Consider the following 18,448-nt stretch of genomic DNA (forward strand, 5'->3'; position numbering starts at 1 on the left):
TACCCTGTGTTTCCTTCCCTGACTCAAATTCTCGAGGTGGGGTGTTCTGCATCATGCGAACTGCCTCAACCAAGGAACGCCGTAAGCTGCTCCTCTGGGCCTGTGGCTCTTCGAAAGCCTGCAGTGCCACAGGAAGAACAGGACTTCAACTGCAGTAAGTACGCAAGCCGACTTCCTCTAGGAGGCACGGTGACTTCAGGCAGGACGTCTTAGATGGAATGCGAAGACGAGGGTTACCCTGAGTGCAGCTCGGGCTAGGGCAAAGCGTAAGACTTGCACGCCGTGTGGGACGTGCCAGAACGGTGTTCGTGAACGTGTGCGAGGGCTGAGGAAATGAAGCTGCTCCAAAAGAGAGGGCAGTGCGTTTCCCTACACCCGGCAAGCACAGAGGGGCTCTAACGGGCTCCCGGTCTGGACGTTGCTGAGCTGGCCCAGGTGAGCCTGGGGTACTCAAGTGTCCCTGCCGGGAACAGGCTGCCCAGACTAGCCTCCTAGGTGTCCAGAAAACTGTGCTGCCGTTCAAGGAACGCAGAGCAGAGGCCAGCGCCTCATGGAAACTGCTGCACGCCTCTGCTTCTGCACGGCAAATCAGGGCCTTACTTCCAGGCATGTGTTCATGCTGGGTGTGCCGGTAGCGACATAGCAGGGTAAGATGCTGACTTTCTCCTCGAGCAGAGTGACTTTACGGACGAGGGCCTCGAAGTACTCCAAGCACAGTGTACTCTCACGGCAGCTCCACAGGGGCCATGACAAAGTCTTCCTGGGCACTTCGGACGCACCAGCAATGTTGTCCTGAGGCCGTTCGAGGACTCTGGAAATGTAGCTCTCCTCAAGGAACGTACAGTGTGTTGCCCATCACTGGGCACGCACAGAGAGCCTCCGAGGGTTGCACCAATGGGCCTCGAAGTGGCTCAGCCGGCCCACAGGGGTCTGGAGGTACTCAGTGAACTTGCAGGGAAAACGAGGCCTACCCGAGAGGCCTAGGAGTCCTCAGACGTGTACTTCCTTTAAAGTAAAGCATATAAGGGATAATAACTCATGGAAACAGCTGCATGCCTCCCTTTCTGCACGGCTACTAAGGGCCTAACCTGGAGGCAAGTTTTCACGTTGAGATTCCCTTTAGCTCTAGAGCTTGTCAGGCTGACCACCACCGCGGCCATGGAAGCCCCTGGTTTAGACAGAGCAAACTCATTTTCTCCCCAGAAGCATTCTTACAGTGTTTACAGGCCTGTCAAGAGGAGGGAATGGCAGGCAGTTTCAATGCAGCCTGAACGCTGCCTTCAAAACGGGAAAGCAAGGCTAATTCCAGCAGGTCCCCTTTTCCAGGGGCACACTCAGCATGCACCCCTGTGGCTTCTAACAAGTCCGAGGAGACACAGGTTACCCTGTGTTTCCTTCCCTGACTCAACTTCTCGAAGTAGGGTGTTCTGCATCATGCGAACTGCCTCAACCAAGGAACGCCGTAAGCTGCTCCTCTGGGCCTGTGGCTATTCGAAAGCCTGCAGTGCCACAGGAAGAACAGGACTTCAACTGCAGTAAGAACGCAAGCTGACTTCCTCTAGGAGGCACGGTGACTTGAGGCAGGACGTCTTAGATGGAATGCGAAGACGAGGGTTACCCTGAGTGCAGCTCAGGCTAGGGCAACGCGTAAGACTTGCACGCCGTGTGGGACGTGCCAGAACGCTGTTCGTGAACGTGTGCGAGGGCTGAGGAAATGAAGCTGCTCCAAAAGAGAGGGCAGTGCGTTTCCCTACACCCGGCATGCACAGAGAGGCTGTAACGGGCTCCGGGTCTGGACGTTGCTTAGCTGACCCAGGTGAGCCTGGGGTACTCAAGTGTTCCTGCGGGAATAGGGTGCCCAGGCTAGCGTCCTAGGTGTCCAGAAAACTGTGCTGCCGTTTAAGGAACGCAGAGCAGAGGCCAGCGCCTCATGGAAACTGCTGCACGCCTCTGCTTCTGCACGGCAAATCAGGGCCTTACTTCAGGCATGTGTTCATGCTGGGTGTGCCGGAAGCGATATAGCAGGGTAAGATGCTGACTTTCTCCTCGAGCAGAGTGACTTCACGTACGAGGGCCTCGAAGTACTCCAAGCACAGTGTTCTCTCATGGCAGCTCACACAAGGACCATGAGAAGTTTTCTGTGCTCTTCGGACTCACCAGCAATGTTGTCCTGAGGCCGTTCGAGGACTCTGGAAATGTAGCTCTCCTCAAGGAACGTACAGTGTGTTGCCCATCACTGGGCACGCACAGAGGGCCTCCGAGGGATGCACCAATGGGCCTCGAAGTGGCTCAGCCGGCCCACAGGGGTCTGGAGGTACTCAGTGAACTTGCAGGGAAAACGAGGCCTACCCGAGAGGCTTAGGAGTCCTCAGACGTGTACTTCCTTTAAAGTAAAGCATATAAGGGATAAGAACTCATGGAAATAGCTGCATGCCTCCCTTTCTGCACGGCTACGAAGGGCCTAACCTGGAGGCAAGTTTTCACGTTGAGATTCCCTTTAGCTCTAGAGCTTGTCAGGCTGACCACCACCGCGGCCATGGAAGCCCCTGGTTTAGACAGAACAAAATCATTTTCTCCCCAGAAGCATTCTTACAGGGTTTACAGGCCTGTCAAGATCTGGAAATGGCAGGCACCTTCAACGCAGCGTGAACGCTGCCTTCAAAATGGGAAAGCAAGGCTACTTCCAGCAGGACCACTTTGCCAGGGGTATACACAGCATGCACCTCTGTGGTTTCTAACAAGTCCGAGGAGACACAGCTTACCCTGTGTTTCCTTCCCTGAGTCAACTTCTCGAAGTAGGGTGTTCTGCATCATGCGAACTGCCTCAACCAAGGAGCGCCGTAAGCTGCTCCTCTGGGCCTGTGGCTATTCGAAAGCCTGCAGTGCCACAGGAAGAACAAGACTTCAACTGCAGTAAGAACGCAAGCTGACTTCCTCTAGGAGGCACAGTGACTTCAGGCAGGTTGTCTTAGATGGAATGCAAAGACGAGGGTTACCCTGAGTGCAGCTCAGGCTAGGGCAACGCGTAAGACTTCCACGCCGTGTGGGACGTGCCAGAACGCTGTTCGTGAACGTGTGCGAGGGCTGAGGAAATGAAGCTGCTCCAAAAGAGAGGGCAGTGCGTTTCCCTACACCCGGCTTGCACAGAGGGGCTGTAAAGGGCTCCGGTTCTGGACGTTGCTTAGCTGACCCAGGTGAGCCTGGGGTACTCAAGTGTTCCTGCGGGAATAGGGTGCCCAGGTTAGCCTCCTAGGTGTCCAGAAAACTGTGCTGCCGTTCAAGGAACGCAGAGCAGAGGCCAGCGCCTCATGGAAACTGCTGCACGCCTCTGCTTCTGCACGGCAAATCAGGGCCTTACTTCAGGCATGTGTTCATGCTGGGTGTGCCGGTAGCGATATAGCATGGTAAGATGCTGACTTTCTCCTCGAGCAGAGTGACTTCACGTACGAGGGCCTCGAAGTACTCCAAAAACAGTGTTCTCTCATGGCAGCTCTCACAAGGACCATGAGAAGTTTTCTGTGCACTTCGGACTCACCAGCAAAATTGTCCTGAGGCAGTTCGGGACTCTGGAAATGTAGCTCTCCTCAAGGAACGTACAGTGTGTTGCCCATCACTGGGCACGCACAGAGGGCCTCCGAGGGATGCACCAATGGGCCTCGAAGTTGCTCAGCCGGCCCACAGGGTTCTGGAGGTACTCGGTGAGCTTGCAGGGAAACCGAGGCCTACCCTAGAGGCCTAGGAGTCCTCAGACGTGTGCTTCCTTTAAAATAAAGCATATAAGGGACTGAGAACTCATGGAAACAGCTGCATGCCTCCCTTTCTGTACGGCTACTAAGGGCCTAACCTGGAGGCAAGTTTTCACGTTGAGATTCCCTTTAGCTCTAGAGCTGGTCAGGCTGACCACCACCGCGGCCATGGAAGCCCCTGCTTTAGACAGAGCAAACTCATTTTCTCCCCAGAAGCATTCTTACAGTGTTTACAGGCCTGTCAAGAGGAGGGAATGGCAGGCACTTTCAATGCAGCGTGAACGCTGCCTTCAAAATGGGAAAGCAAGGCTAGATCCAGCAGGTCCCCTTTTCCAGGGGCATACACAGCATGCACCCTGTGGTTTCTAACAAGTCCGAGGAGACACAGGTTACCCTGTGTTTCCTTCCCTGAATCAACTTCTCGAAATAGGGTGTTCTGCATCATGCGAACTGCCTCAACCAAGGAGCGCCGTAAGCTGCTCCTCTGGGCCTGTGGCTCTTCGAAAGCCTGCAGTGCCACAGGAAGAACAGGACTTCAACTGCAGTAAGAACGCAAGCTGGCTTCCTCTAGGAGGCACGGTGACTTCAGGCAGGACGTCTTAGATGGAATGCGAAGACGAGGGTTACCCTGAGTGCAGCTCAGGCTAGGGCAACGCGTAAGATTTCCACGCCGTGTGGGACGTGTCAGAACGGTGTTCGTGAACGTGTGCGAGGGCTGAGGAAATGAAGCTGCTCCAAAAGAGAAGGCAGTGCGTTTCCCTACACCCGGCATGCACAGAGAGGCTGTAACGGGCTCCGGGTCTGGACGTTGCTTAGCTGACCGAGGTGAGCCTAGGGTACTCAAGTGTCCCTGCCGGGAACAGGGTGCCCAGGCTAGCCTCCTAGGTGTCCAGAAAACTGTGCTGCCGTTCAAGGAACGCAGAGCAGAGGCCAGCGCCTCATGAAAACTGCTGCACGCCTCTGCTTCTGCACGGCAAATCAGGGCCTTACTTCCAGGCATGTGTTCATGCTGGGTGTGCCGGTAGCGACATAGCAGGGTAAGATGCTGACTTTCTCCTCGAGCAGAGTGACTTCACGGACGAGGGCCTCAAAGTATTCCAAGCACACTGTTCTCTCACGGCAGCTCACACAGGGGCCGTGACAAAGTCTTCCTGGGCACTTCGGAGGCACCACCAATGCTGTCCTGAGGCCGTTCGAGGACTCTGGAAATGTAGCTCTCCTCAAGGAACGTACAGTGTGTTGCCCATCACTGGGCACGCACAGAGGGCCTCCGAGGGATGCACCAATGGGCCTCGAAGTGGCTCAGCCGGCCCACAGGGGTCTGGAGGTACTCAGTGAACTTGCAGGGAAACCGAGGCCTACCCGAGAGGCCTAGGAGTCCTCAGACGTGTGCTTCCTTTAAAATAAAGCATATAAGGGACTGAGAACTCATGGAAACAGCTGCATGCCTCCCTTTCTGCACGGCTACTAAGGGCCTAACCTGGAGGCCAGTTTTCACTTTGAGATTCCCTTTAGCTCTAGAGCTTGTCAGGCTGACCACCACCGCGGCCACGGAAGCCCCTGGTTTACACACGGCAAACTCATTTTCGCCCCGCAAGCATGCTTACAGGGTTTACAGGCCTGTCAAGAGCAGGGAACGGCAGGCACCTTCAACGCAGCGTGAACTCTGCCTTCAAAGTGGGAAAGCAAGGCTAGATCCAGCAGCTCCCCTTTTCCAGGGGCACACTCAGCATGCACCCCTGTGGTTTCTAACAAGTCCGAGGAGACACAGGTTACCCTGTGTTTCCTTCCCTGACTCAAATTCTCGAGGTGGGGTGTTCTGCATCATGCGAACTGCCTCAACCAAGGAACGCCGTAAGCTGCTCCTCTGGGCCTGTGGCTCTTCGAAAGCCTGCAGTGCCACAGGAAGAACAGGACTTCAACTGCAGTAAGTACGCAAGCCGACTTCCTCTAGGAGGCACGGTGACTTCAGGCAGGACGTCTTAGATGGAATGCGAAGACGAGGGTTACCCTGAGTGCAGCTCGGGCTAGGGCAAAGCGTAAGACTTGCACGCCGTGTGGGACGTGCCAGAACGGTGTTCGTGAACGTGTGCGAGGGCTGAGGAAATGAAGCTGCTCCAAAAGAGAGGGCAGTGCGTTTCCCTACACCCGGCAAGCACAGAGGGGCTCTAACGGGCTCCCGGTCTGGACGTTGCTGAGCTGGCCCAGGTGAGCCTGGGGTACTCAAGTGTCCCTGCCGGGAACAGGCTGCCCAGACTAGCCTCCTAGGTGTCCAGAAAACTGTGCTGCCGTTCAAGGAACGCAGAGCAGAGGCCAGCGCCTCATGGAAACTGCTGCACGCCTCTGCTTCTGCACGGCAAATCAGGGCCTTACTTCCAGGCATGTGTTCATGCTGGGTGTGCCGGTAGCGACATAGCAGGGTAAGATGCTGACTTTCTCCTCGAGCAGAGTGACTTTACGGACGAGGGCCTCGAAGTACTCCAAGCACAGTGTACTCTCACGGCAGCTCCACAGGGGCCATGACAAAGTCTTCCTGGGCACTTCGGACGCACCAGCAATGTTGTCCTGAGGCCGTTCGAGGACTCTGGAAATGTAGCTCTCCTCAAGGAACGTACAGTGTGTTGCCCATCACTGGGCACGCACAGAGAGCCTCCGAGGGTTGCACCAATGGGCCTCGAAGTGGCTCAGCCGGCCCACAGGGGTCTGGAGGTACTCAGTGAACTTGCAGGGAAAACGAGGCCTACCCGAGAGGCCTAGGAGTCCTCAGACGTGTACTTCCTTTAAAGTAAAGCATATAAGGGATAATAACTCATGGAAACAGCTGCATGCCTCCCTTTCTGCACGGCTACTAAGGGCCTAACCTGGAGGCAAGTTTTCACGTTGAGATTCCCTTTAGCTCTAGAGCTTGTCAGGCTGACCACCACCGCGGCCATGGAAGCCCCTGGTTTAGACAGAGCAAACTCATTTTCTCCCCAGAAGCATTCTTACAGTGTTTACAGGCCTGTCAAGAGGAGGGAATGGCAGGCAGTTTCAATGCAGCCTGAACGCTGCCTTCAAAACGGGAAAGCAAGGCTAGTTCCAGCAGGTCCCCTTTTCCAGGGGCACACTCAGCATGCACCCCTGTGGCTTCTAAGAAGTCCGAGGAGACACAGGTTACCCTGTGTTTCCTTCCCTGACTCAACTTCTCGAAGTAGGGTGTTCTGCATCATGCGAACTGCCTCAACCAAGGAACGCCGTAAGCTGCTCCTCTGGGCCTGTGGCTATTCGAAAGCCTGCAGTGCCACAGGAAGAACAGGACTTCAACTGCAGTAAGAACGCAAGCTGACTTCCTCTAGGAGGCACGGTGACTTGAGGCAGGACGTCTTAGATGGAATGCGAAGACGAGGGTTACCCTGAGTGCAGCTCAGGCTAGGGCAACGCGTAAGACTTGCACGCCGTGTGGGACGTGCCAGAACGCTGTTCGTGAACGTGTGCGAGGGCTGAGGAAATGAAGCTGCTCCAAAAGAGAGGGCAGTGCGTTTCCCTACACCCGGCATGCACAGAGAGGCTGTAACGGGCTCCGGGTCTGGACGTTGCTTAGCTGACCCAGGTGAGCCTGGGGTACTCAAGTGTTCCTGCGGGAATAGGGTGCCCAGGCTAGCGTCCTAGGTGTCCAGAAAACTGTGCTGCCGTTTAAGGAACGCAGAGCAGAGGCCAGCGCCTCATGGAAACTGCTGCACGCCTCTGCTTCTGCACGGCAAATCAGGGCCTTACTTCCAGGCATGTGTTCATGCTGGGTGTGCCGGAAGCGATATAGCAGGGTAAGATGCTGACTTTCTCCTCGAGCAGAGTGACTTCACGTACGAGGGCCTCGAAGTACTCCAAGCACAGTGTTCTCTCATGGCAGCTCACACAAGGACCATGAGAAGTTTTCTGTGCTCTTCGGACTCACCAGCAATGTTGTCCTGAGGCCGTTCGAGGACTCTGGAAATGTAGCTCTCCTCAAGGAACGTACAGTGTGTTGCCCATCACTGGGCACGCACAGAGGGCCTCCGAGGGATGCACCAATGGGCCTCGAAGTTGCTCAGCCGGCCCACAGGGTTCTGGAGGTGCTCAGTGAACTTGCAGGAAAACGAGGCCTACACGAGAGGCCTAGGAGTCCTCAGACGTGTACTTCCTTTAAAGTAAAGCATATAAGGGACAAAGAACTCATGGAAACAGCAGCATGCCTCCCTTTCTGCACGGCTACTAAGGGCCTAACCTGGAGGCAAGTTTTCACGTTGAGATTCCCTTTAGCTCTAGAGCTTGTCAGGCTGACCACCACCGCGGCCATGGAAGCCCCTGGTTTAGACAGAGCAAACTCATTTTCTCCCCAGAAGCATTCTTACAGTGTTTACAGGCCTGTCAAGAGGAGGGAATGGCAGGCACTTTCAATGCAGCGTGAACGCTGCCTTCAAAACGGGAAAGCAAGGCTAGTTCCAGCAGGTCCCCTTTTCCAGGGGCACACTCAGCATGCACCCCTGTGGCTTCTAAGAAGTCCGAGGAGACACAGGTTACCCTGTGTTTCCTTCCCTGACTCAACTTCTCGAAGTAGGCTGTTCTGCATCATGCGAACTGCCTCAACCAAGGAACGCCGTAAGCTGCTCCTCTGGGCCTGTGGCTATTCGAAAGCCTGCAGTGCCACAGGAAGAACAGGACTTCAACTGCAGTAAGAACGCAAGCTGACTTCCTCTAGGAGGCACGGTGACTTCAGGCAGGACGTCTTAGATGGAATGCGAAGACGAGGGTTACCCTGAGTGCAGCTCAGGCTAGGGCAACGCGTAAGATTTGCACGCCGTGTGGGACGTGTCAGAACGGTGTTCGTGAACGTGTGCGAGGGCTGAGGAAATGAAGCTGCTCCAAAAGAGAAGGCAGTGCGTTTCCCTACACCCGGCATGCACAGAGAGGCTGTAACGGGCTCCGGGTCTGGACGTTGCTTAGCTGACCGAGGTGAGCCTAGGGTACTCAAGTGTTCCTGCCGGGAATAGGGTGCCCAGGCTAGCGTCCTAGGTGTCCAGAAAACTGTGCTGCCGTTCAAGGAACGCAGAGCAGAGGCCAGCGCCTCATGAAAACTGCTGCACGCCTCTGCTTCTGCACGGCAAATCAGGGCCTTACTTCCAGGCATGTGTTCATGCTGGGTGTGCCGGTAGCAATATAGCAGGGTAAGATGCTGACTTTCTCCTCGAGCAGAGTGACTTCACGTACGAGGGCCTCAAAGTATTCCAAGCACACTGTTCTCTCACGGCAGCTCACACAAGGACCGTGAAAAGTCTTCCTGGGCACTTCGGAGGCACCACCAAAGCTGTCCTGAGGCCGTTCGAGGACTCTGGAAATGTAGCTCTCCTCAAGGAACGTACAGTGTGTTGCCCATCACTGGGCACGCACAGAGGGCCTCCGAGGGATGCACCAATGGGCCTCGAAGTTGCTCAGCCGGCCCACAGGGGTCTGGAGGTACTCAGTGAACATGCAGGGAAAACGAGGCCTACCCGAGAGGCCTAGGAGTCCTCAGACGTGTACTTCCTTTAAAGTAAAGCATATAAGGGACTAAGAACTCATGGAAACAGCTGCATGCCTCTCTTTCTGCACGGCTACTAAGGGCCTAACCTGGAGGCAAGTTTTCACGTTGAGATTCCCTTTAGCTCTAGAGCTTGTCAGGCTGACCACCACCGCGGCCATGGAAGCCCCTGGTTTAGACAGAGCAAACTCATTTTCTCCCCAGAAGCATTCTTACACTGTTTACAGGCCTGTCAAGAGGAGGGAATGGCAGGCAGTTTCAATGCAGCCTGAACGCTGCCTTCAAAACGGGAAAGCAAGGCTAGTTCCAGCAGGTCCCCTTTTCCAGGGGCACACTCAGCATGCACCCCTGTGGCTTCTAAGAAGTCCGAGGAGACACAGGTTACCCTGTGTTTCCTTCCCTGACTCAACTTCTCGAAGTAGGGTGTTCTGCATCATGCGAACTGCCTCAACCAAGGAACGCCGTAAGCTGCTCCTCTGGGCCTGTGGCTATTCGAAAGCCTGCAGTGCCACAGGAAGAACAGGACTTCAACTGCAGTAAGAACGCAAGCTGACTTCCTCTAGGAGGCACGGTGACTTAAGGCAGGACGTCTTAGATGGAATGCGAAGACGAGGGTTACCCTGAGTGCAGCTCAGGCTAGGGCAACGCGTAAGACTTGCACGCCGTGTGGGACGTGCCAGAACGGTGTTCGTGAACGTGTGCGAGGGCTGAGGAAATGAAGCTGCTCCAAAAGAGAGGGCAGTGCGTTTCCCTACACCCGGCATGCACAGAGGGGCTGTAACGGGCTCCGGGTCTGGACGTTGCTTAGCTGACCCAGGTGAGCCTGGGGTACTCAAGTGTTCCTGCGGGAATAGGGTGCCCAGGCTAGCGTCCTAGGTGTCCAGAAAACTGTGCTGCCGTTTAAGGAACGCAGAGCAGAGGCCAGCGCCTCATGGAAACTGCTGCACGCCTCTGCTTCTGCACGGCAAATCAGGGCCTTACTTCCAGGCATGTGTTCATGCTGGGTGTGCCGGAAGCGATATAGCAGGGTAAGATGCTGACTTTCTCCTCGAGCAGAGTGACTTCACGTACGAGGGCCTCGAAGTACTCCAAGCACAGTGTTCTCTCATGGCAGCTCACACAAGGACCATGAGAAGTTTTCTGTGCACTTCGGACTCACCAGCAAAGTTGTCCTGAGGCCGTTCGAGGACTCTGGAAATGTAGCTCTCCTCAAGGAACGTACAGTGTGTTGCCCATCACTGGGCACGCACAGAGGGCCTCCGAGGGATGCACCAATGGGCCTCCAAGATGCTCAGCCGGCCCACAGGGGTCTGGAGGTACTCAGTGAACTTGCAGGGAAAACGAGGCCTACCCGAGAGGCCTAGGAGTCCTCAGACGTGTACTTCCTTTAAAGTAAAGCATATAAGGGACTAAGAACTCATGGAAACAGCTGCATGCCTCCCTTTCTGCACGGCTACTAAGGGCCTAACCTGGAGGCAAGTTTTCACGTTGAGATTCCCTTTAGCTCTAGAGCTTGTCAGGCTGACCACCACCGCGGCCATGGAAGCCCCTGGTTTAGACAGAGCAAACTCATTTTCTCCCCAGAAGCATTCTTACAGTGTTTACAGGCCTGTCAAGAGGAGGGAATGGCAGGCACTTTCAATGCAGCGTGAACGCTGCCTTCAAAATGGGAAAGCAAGGCTAGTTCCAGCAGGTCCCCTTTTCCAGGGGCACACTCAGCATGCACCCCTGTGGCTTCTAACAAGTCCGAGGAGACACAGGTTACCCTGTGTTTCCTTCCCTGACTCAACTTCTCGAAGTAGGGTGTTCTGCATCATGCGAACTGCCTCAACCAAGGAACGCCGTAAGCTGCTCCTCTGGGCCTGTGGCTATTCGAAAGCCTGCAGTGCCACAGGAAGAACAGGACTTCAACTGCAGTAAGAACGCAAGCTGACTTCCTCTAGGAGGCACGGTGACTTAAGGCAGGACGTCTTAGATGGAATGCGAAGACGAGGGTTACCCTGAGTGCAGCACAGGCTAGGGCAACGCGTAAGACTTGCACGCCGTGTGGGACGTGCCAGAACGGTGTTCGTGAACGTGTGCGAGGGCTGAGGAAATGAAGCTGCTCCAAAAGAGAGGGCAGTGCGTTTCCCTACACCCGGCATGCACAGAGGGGCTGTAACGGGCTCCGGGTCTGGACGTTGCTTAGCTGACCCAGGTGAGCCTGGGGTACTCAAGTGTTCCTGCGGGAATAGGGTGCCCAGGCTAGCGTCCTAGGTGTCCAGAAAACTGTGCTGCCGTTCAAGGAACGCAGAGCAGAGGCCAGCGCCTCATGGAAACTGCTGCACGCCTCTGCTTCTGCACGGCAAATCAGGGCCTTACTTCCAGGCATGTGTTCATGCTGGGTGTGCCGGTAGCGATATAGCAGGGTAAGATGCTGACTTTCTCCTCGAGCAGAGTGACTTCACGTACGAGGGCCTCGAAGTACTCCAAGCACAGTGTTCTCTCATGGCAGCTCACACAAGGACCATGAGAAGTTTTCTGTGCACTTCGGACTCACCAGCAAAGTTGTCCTGTGGCCGTCCGAGGACTCTGGAAATGTAGCTCTCCTCAAGGAACGTACAGTGTGTTGCCCATCCCTGGGCACGCACAGAGTGCCTCCGAGGGATGCACCAATGGGCCTCGAAGTTGCTCAGCCGGCCCACAGGGGTCTGGAGGTACTCAGTGAACTTGCAGGGAAAACGAGGTCTACCCGAGAGGCCTAGGAGTCCTCAGACGTGTACTTCCTTTAAAGTAAAGCATATAAGGGACTAAGAACTCATGGAAACAGCTGCATGCCTCTCTTTCTGCACGGCTACTAAGGGCCTAACCTGGAGGCAAGTTTTCACGTTGAGATTCCCTTTAGCTCTAGAGCTTGTCAGGCTGACCACCACCGCGGCCATGGAAGCCCCTGGTTTAGACAGAGCAAACTCATTTTCTCCCCAGAAGCATTCTTACACTGTTTACAGGCCTGTCAAGAGGAGGGAATGGCAGGCAGTTTCAATGCAGCCTGAACGCTGCCTTCAAAACGGGAAAGCAAGGCTAGTTCCAGCAGGTCCCCTTTTCCAGGGGCACACTCAGCATGCACCCCTGTGGCTTCTAAGAAGTCCGAGGAGACACAGGTTACCCTGTGTTTCCTTCCCTGACTCAACTTCTCGAAGTAGGGTGTTCTGCATCATGCGAACTGCCTCAACCAAGGAACGCCGTAAGCTGCTCCTCTGGGCCTGTGGCTATTCGAAAGCCTGCAGTGCCACAGGAAGAACAGGACTTCAACTGCAGTAAGAACGCAAGCTGACTTCCTCTAGGAGGCACGGTGACTTCAGGCAGGACGTCTTAGATGGAATGCGAAGACGAGGGTTACCCTGAGTGCAGCTCAGGCTAGGGCAACGCGTAAGACTTGCACGCCGTGTGGGACGTGCCAGAACGGTGTTCGTGAACGTGTGCGAGGGCTGAGGAAATGAAGCTGCTCCAAAAGAGAGGGCAGTGCGTTTCCCTACACCCGGCATGCACAGAGGGGCTGTAACGGGCTCCGGGTCTGGACGTTGCTTAGCTGACCCAGGTGAGCCTGGGGTACTCAAGTGTTCCTGCGGGAATAGGGTGCCCAGGCTAGCGTCCTAGGTGTCCAGAAAACTGTGCTGCCGTTTAAGGAACGCAGAGCAGAGGCCAGCGCCTCATGGAAACTGCTGCACGCCTCTGCTTCTGCACGGCAAATCAGGGCCTTACTTCCAGGCATGTGTTCATGCTGGGTGTGCCGGAAGCGATATAGCAGGGTAAGATGCTGACTTTCTCCTCGAGCAGAGTGACTTCACGTACGAGGGCCTCGAAGTACTCCAAGCACAGTGTTCTCTCATGGCAGCTCACACAAGGACCATGAGAAGTTTTCTGTGCACTTCGGACTCACCAGCAAAGTTGTCCTGAGGCCGTTCGAGGACTCTGGAAATGTAGCTCTCCTCAAGGAACGTACAGTGTGTTGCCCATCACTGGGCACGCACAGAGGGCCTCCGAGGGATGCACCAATGGGCCTCCAAGATGCTCAGCCGGCCCACAGGGGTCTGGAGGTACTCAGTGAACTTGCAGGGAAAACGAGGCCTACCCGAGAGGCCTAGGAGTCCTCAGACGTGTACTTCCTTTAAAGTAAAGCATATAAGGGACTAAGAACTCATGGAAACAGCTGCATGCCTCCCTTTCTGCACCCCTACTAAGGGCCTAACCTGGAGGCAAGTTTTCACGTTGAGATTCCCTTTAGCTCTAGAGCTTGTCAGGCTGACCACCACCGCGGCCATGGAAGCCCCTGGTTTAGACAGAGCAAACTCATTTTCTCCCCAGAAGCATTCTTACAGTGTTTACAGGCCTGTCAAGAGGAGGGAATGGCAGGCACTTTCAATGCAGCGTGAACGCTGCCTTCAAAATGGGAAAGCAAGGCTAGTTCCAGCAGGTCCCCTTTTCCAGGGGCACACTCAGCATGCACCCCTGTGGCTTCTAAGAAGTCCGAGGAGACACAGGTTACCCTGTGTTTCCTTCCCTGACTCAACTTCTCGAAGTAGGGTGTTCTGCATCATGCGAACTGCCTCAACCAAGGAACGCCGTAAGCTGCTCCTCTGGGCCTGTGGCTATTCGAAAGCCTGCAGTGCCACAGGAAGAACAGGACTTCAACTGCAGTAAGAACGCAAGCTGACTTCCTCTAGGAGGCACGGAGACTTCAGGCAGGACGTCTTAGATGGAATGCGAAGACGAGGGTTACCCTGAGTGCAGCTCAGGCTAGGGCAACGCGTAAGACTTGCACGCCGTGTGGGACGTGCCAGAACGGTGTTCGTGAACGTGTGCGAGGGCTGAGGAAATGAAGCTGCTCCAAAAGAGAGGGCAGTGCGTTTCCCTACACCCGGCATGCACAGAGGGGCTGTAACGGGCTCCGGGTCTGGACGTTGCTTAGCTGACCCAGGTGAGCCTGGGGTACTCAAGTGTTCCTGCGGGAATAGGGTGCCCAGGCTAGCGTCCTAGGTGTCCAGAAAAATGTGCTGCCGTTTAAGGAACGCAGAGCAGAGGCCAGCGCCTCATGGAAACTGCTGCACGCCTCTGCTTCTGCACGGCAAATCAGGGCCTTACTTCCAGGCATGTGTTCATGCTGGGTGTGCCGGAAGCGATATAGCAGGGTAAGATGCTGACTTTCTCCTCGAGCAGAGTGACTTCACGTACGAGGGCCTCGAAGTACTCCAAGCACAGTGTTCTCTCATGGCAGCTCACACAAGGACCATGAGAAGTTTTCTGTGCACTTCGGACTCACCAGCAAAGTTGTCCTGAGGCCGTTCGAGGACTCTGGAAATGTAGCTCTCCTCAAGGAACGTACAGTGTGTTGCCCATCACTGGGCACGCACAGAGGGCCTCCGAGGGATGCACCAATGGGCCTCCAAGATGCTCAGCCGGCCCACAGGGGTCTGGAGGTACTCAGTGAACTTGCAGGGAAAACGAGGCCTACCCGAGAGGCCTAGGAGTCCTCAGACGTGTACTTCCTTTAAAGTAAAGCATATAAGGGACTAAGAACTCATGGAAACAGCTGCATGCCTCCCTTTCTGCACCCCTACTAAGGGCCTAACCTGGAGGCAAGTTTTCACGTTGAGATTCCCTTTAGCTCTAGAGCTTGTCAGGCTGACCACCACCGCGGCCATGGAAGCCCCTGGTTTAGACAGAGCAAACTCATTTTCTCCCCAGAAGCATTCTTACAGTGTTTACAGGCCTGTCAAGAGGAGGGAATGGCAGGCACTTTCAATGCAGCGTGAACGCTGCCTTCAAAACGGGAAAGCAAGGCTAGTTCCAGCAGGTCCCCTTTTCCAGGGGCACACTCAGCATGCACCCCTGTGGCTTCTAACAAGTCCGAGGAGACACAGGTTACCCTGTGTTTCCTTCCCTGACTCAACTTCTCGAAGTAGGGTGTTCTGCATCATGCGAACTGCCTCAACCAAGGAACGCCGTAAGCTGGTCCTCTGGGCCTGTGGCTCTTCGAAAGCCTGCAGTGCCACAGGAAGAACAGGACTTCAACTGCAGTAAGAACGCAAGCTGACTTCCTCTAGGAGGCACGGAGACTTCAGGCAGGACGTCTTAGATGGAATGCGAAGACGAGGGTTACCCTGAGTGCAGCTCAGGCTAGGGCAACGCGTAAGACTTGCACGCCGTGTGGGACGTGCCAGAACGGTGTTCGTGAACGTGTGCGAGGGCTGAGGAAATGAAGCTGCTCCAAAAGAGAGGGCAGTGCGTTTCCCTACACCCGGCATGCACAGAGGGGCTGTAACGGGCTCCGGGTCTGGACGTTGCTTAGCTGACCCAGGTGAGCCTGGGGTACTCAAGTGTTCCTGCGGGAATAGGGTGCCCAGGCTAGCGTCCTAGGTGTCCAGAAAACTGTGCTGCCGTTTAAGGAACGCAGAGCAGAGGCCAGCGCCTCATGGAAACTGCTGCACGCCTCTGCTTCTGCACGGCAAATCAGGGCCTTACTTCCAGGCATGTGTTCATGCTGGGTGTGCCGGAAGCGATATAGCAGGGTAAGATGCTGACTTTCTCCTCGAGCAGAGTGACTTCACGTACGAGGGCCTCGAAGTACTCCAAGCACAGTGTTCTCTCATGGCAGCTCACACAAGGACCATGAGAAGTTTTCTGTGCACTTCGGACTCACCAGCAAAGTTGTCCTGAGGCCGTTCGAGGACTCTGGAAATGTAGCTCTCCTCAAGGAACGTACAGTGTGTTGCCCATCACTGGGCACGCACAGAGGGCCTCCGAGGGATGCACCAATGGGCCTCGAAGTTGCTCAATCGGCCCACAGGGGTCTGGAGGTGCTCAGTGAACTTGCAGGAAAACGAGGCCTACCCGAGAGGCCTAGGAGTCCTCAGACGTGTACTTCCTTTAAAGTAAAGCATATAAGGGACTAAGAACTCATGGAAACAGCTGCATGCCTCCCTTTCTGCCCGGCTACTAAGGGCCTATCCTGGAGGCAAGTTTTCACGTTGAGATTCCCTTTAGCTCTAGGGCTTGTCAGGCTGACCACCACCGCGGCCATGGAAGCCCCTGGTTTAGACAGAGCAAACTCATTTTCTCCCCAGAAGCATTCTTACAGTGTTTACAGGCCTGTCAAGAGGAGGGAATGGCAGGCACTTTCAATGCAGCGTGAACGCTGCCTTCAAAACGGGAAAGCAAGGCTAGTTCCAGCAGGTCCCCTTTTCCAGGGGCACACTCAGCATGCACCCCTGTGGCTTCTAACAAGTCCGAGGAGACACAGGTTACCCTGTGTTTCCTTCCCTGACTCAACTTCTCGAAGTAGGGTGTTCTGCATCATGCGAACTGCCTCAACCAAGGAACGCCGTAAGCTGGTCCTCTGGGCCTGTGGCTCTTCGAAAGCCTGCAGTGCCACAGGAAGAACAGGACTTCAACTGCAGTAAGAACGCAAGCTGACTTCCTCTAGGAGGCACGGTGACTTCAGGCAGGACGTCTTAGATGGAATGCGAAGACGAGGGTTACCCTGAGTGCAGCTCAGGCTAGGGCAACGCGTAAGACTTGCACGCCGTGTGGGACGTGCCAGAACGGTGTTCGTGAACGTGTGCGAGGGCTGAGGAAATGAAGCTGCTCCAAAAGAGAGGGCAGTGCGTTTCCCTACACCCGGCATGCACAGAGGGGCTGTAACGGGCTCCGGGTCTGGACGTTGCTTAGCTGACCCAGGTGAGCCTGGGGTACTCAAGTGTTCCTGCGGGAATAGGGTGCCCAGGCTAGCGTCCTAGGTGTCCAGAAAACTGTGCTGCCGTTTAAGGAACGCAGAGCAGAGGCCAGCGCCTCATGGAAACTGCTGCACGCCTCTGCTTCTGCACGGCAAATCAGGGCCTTACTTCCAGGCATGTGTTCATGCTGGGTGTGCCGGAAGCGATATAGCAGGGTAAGATGCTGACTTTCTCCTCGAGCAGAGTGACTTCACGTACGAGGGCCTCGAAGTACTCCAAGCACAGTGTTCTCTCATGGCAGCTCACACAAGGACCATGAGAAGTTTTCTGTGCACTTCGGACTCACCAGCAAAGTTGTCCTGAGGCCGTTCGAGGACTCTGGAAATGTAGCTCTCCTCAAGGAACGTACAGTGTGTTGCCCATCACTGGGCACGCACAGAGGGCCTCCGAGGGATGCACCAATGGGCCTCCAAGATGCTCAGCCGGCCCACAGGGGTCTGGAGGTACTCAGTGAACTTGCAGGGAAAACGAGGCCTACCCGAGAGGCCTAGGAGTCCTCAGACGTGTACTTCCTTTAAAGTAAAGCATATAAGGGACTAAGAACTCATGGAAACAGCTGCATGCCTCCCTTTCTGCACCCCTACTAAGGGCCTAACCTGGAGGCAAGTTTTCACGTTGAGATTCCCTTTAGCTCTAGAGCTTGTCAGGCTGACCACCACCGCGGCCATGGAAGCCCCTGGTTTAGACAGAGCAAACTCATTTTCTCCCCAGAAGCATTCTTACAGTGTTTACAGGCCTGTCAAGAGGAGGGAATGGCAGGCACTTTCAATGCAGCGTGAACGCTGCCTTCAAAATGGGAAAGCAAGGCTAGTTCCAGCAGGTCCCCTTTTCCAGGGGCACACTCAGCATGCACCCCTGTGGCTTCTAAGAAGTCCGAGGAGACACAGGTTACCCTGTGTTTCCTTCCCTGACTCAACTTCTCGAAGTAGGGTGTTCTGCATCATGCGAACTGCCTCAACCAAGGAACGCCGTAAGCTGCTCCTCTGGGCCTGTGGCTATTCGAAAGCCTGCAGTGCCACAGGAAGAACAGGACTTCAACTGCAGTAAGAACGCAAGCTGACTTCCTCTAGGAGGCACGGAGACTTCAGGCAGGACGTCTTAGATGGAATGCGAAGACGAGGGTTACCCTGAGTGCAGCTCAGGCTAGGGCAACGCGTAAGACTTGCACGCCGTGTGGGACGTGCCAGAACGGTGTTCGTGAACGTGTGCGAGGGCTGAGGAAATGAAGCTGCTCCAAAAGAGAGGGCAGTGCGTTTCCCTACACCCGGCATGCACAGAGGGGCTGTAACGGGCTCCGGGTCTGGACGTTGCTTAGCTGACCCAGGTGAGCCTGGGGTACTCAAGTGTTCCTGCGGGAATAGGGTGCCCAGGCTAGCGTCCTAGGTGTCCAGAAAACT

This window comes from Delphinapterus leucas, chromosome 12, assembly GCF_059928025.1.
Source record: "Delphinapterus leucas isolate spDelLeu-1000000601 "Yukka" chromosome 12, BTC_Dleu_Yukka2, whole genome shotgun sequence".
NCBI lineage: Eukaryota > Metazoa > Chordata > Mammalia > Artiodactyla > Monodontidae > Delphinapterus > Delphinapterus leucas.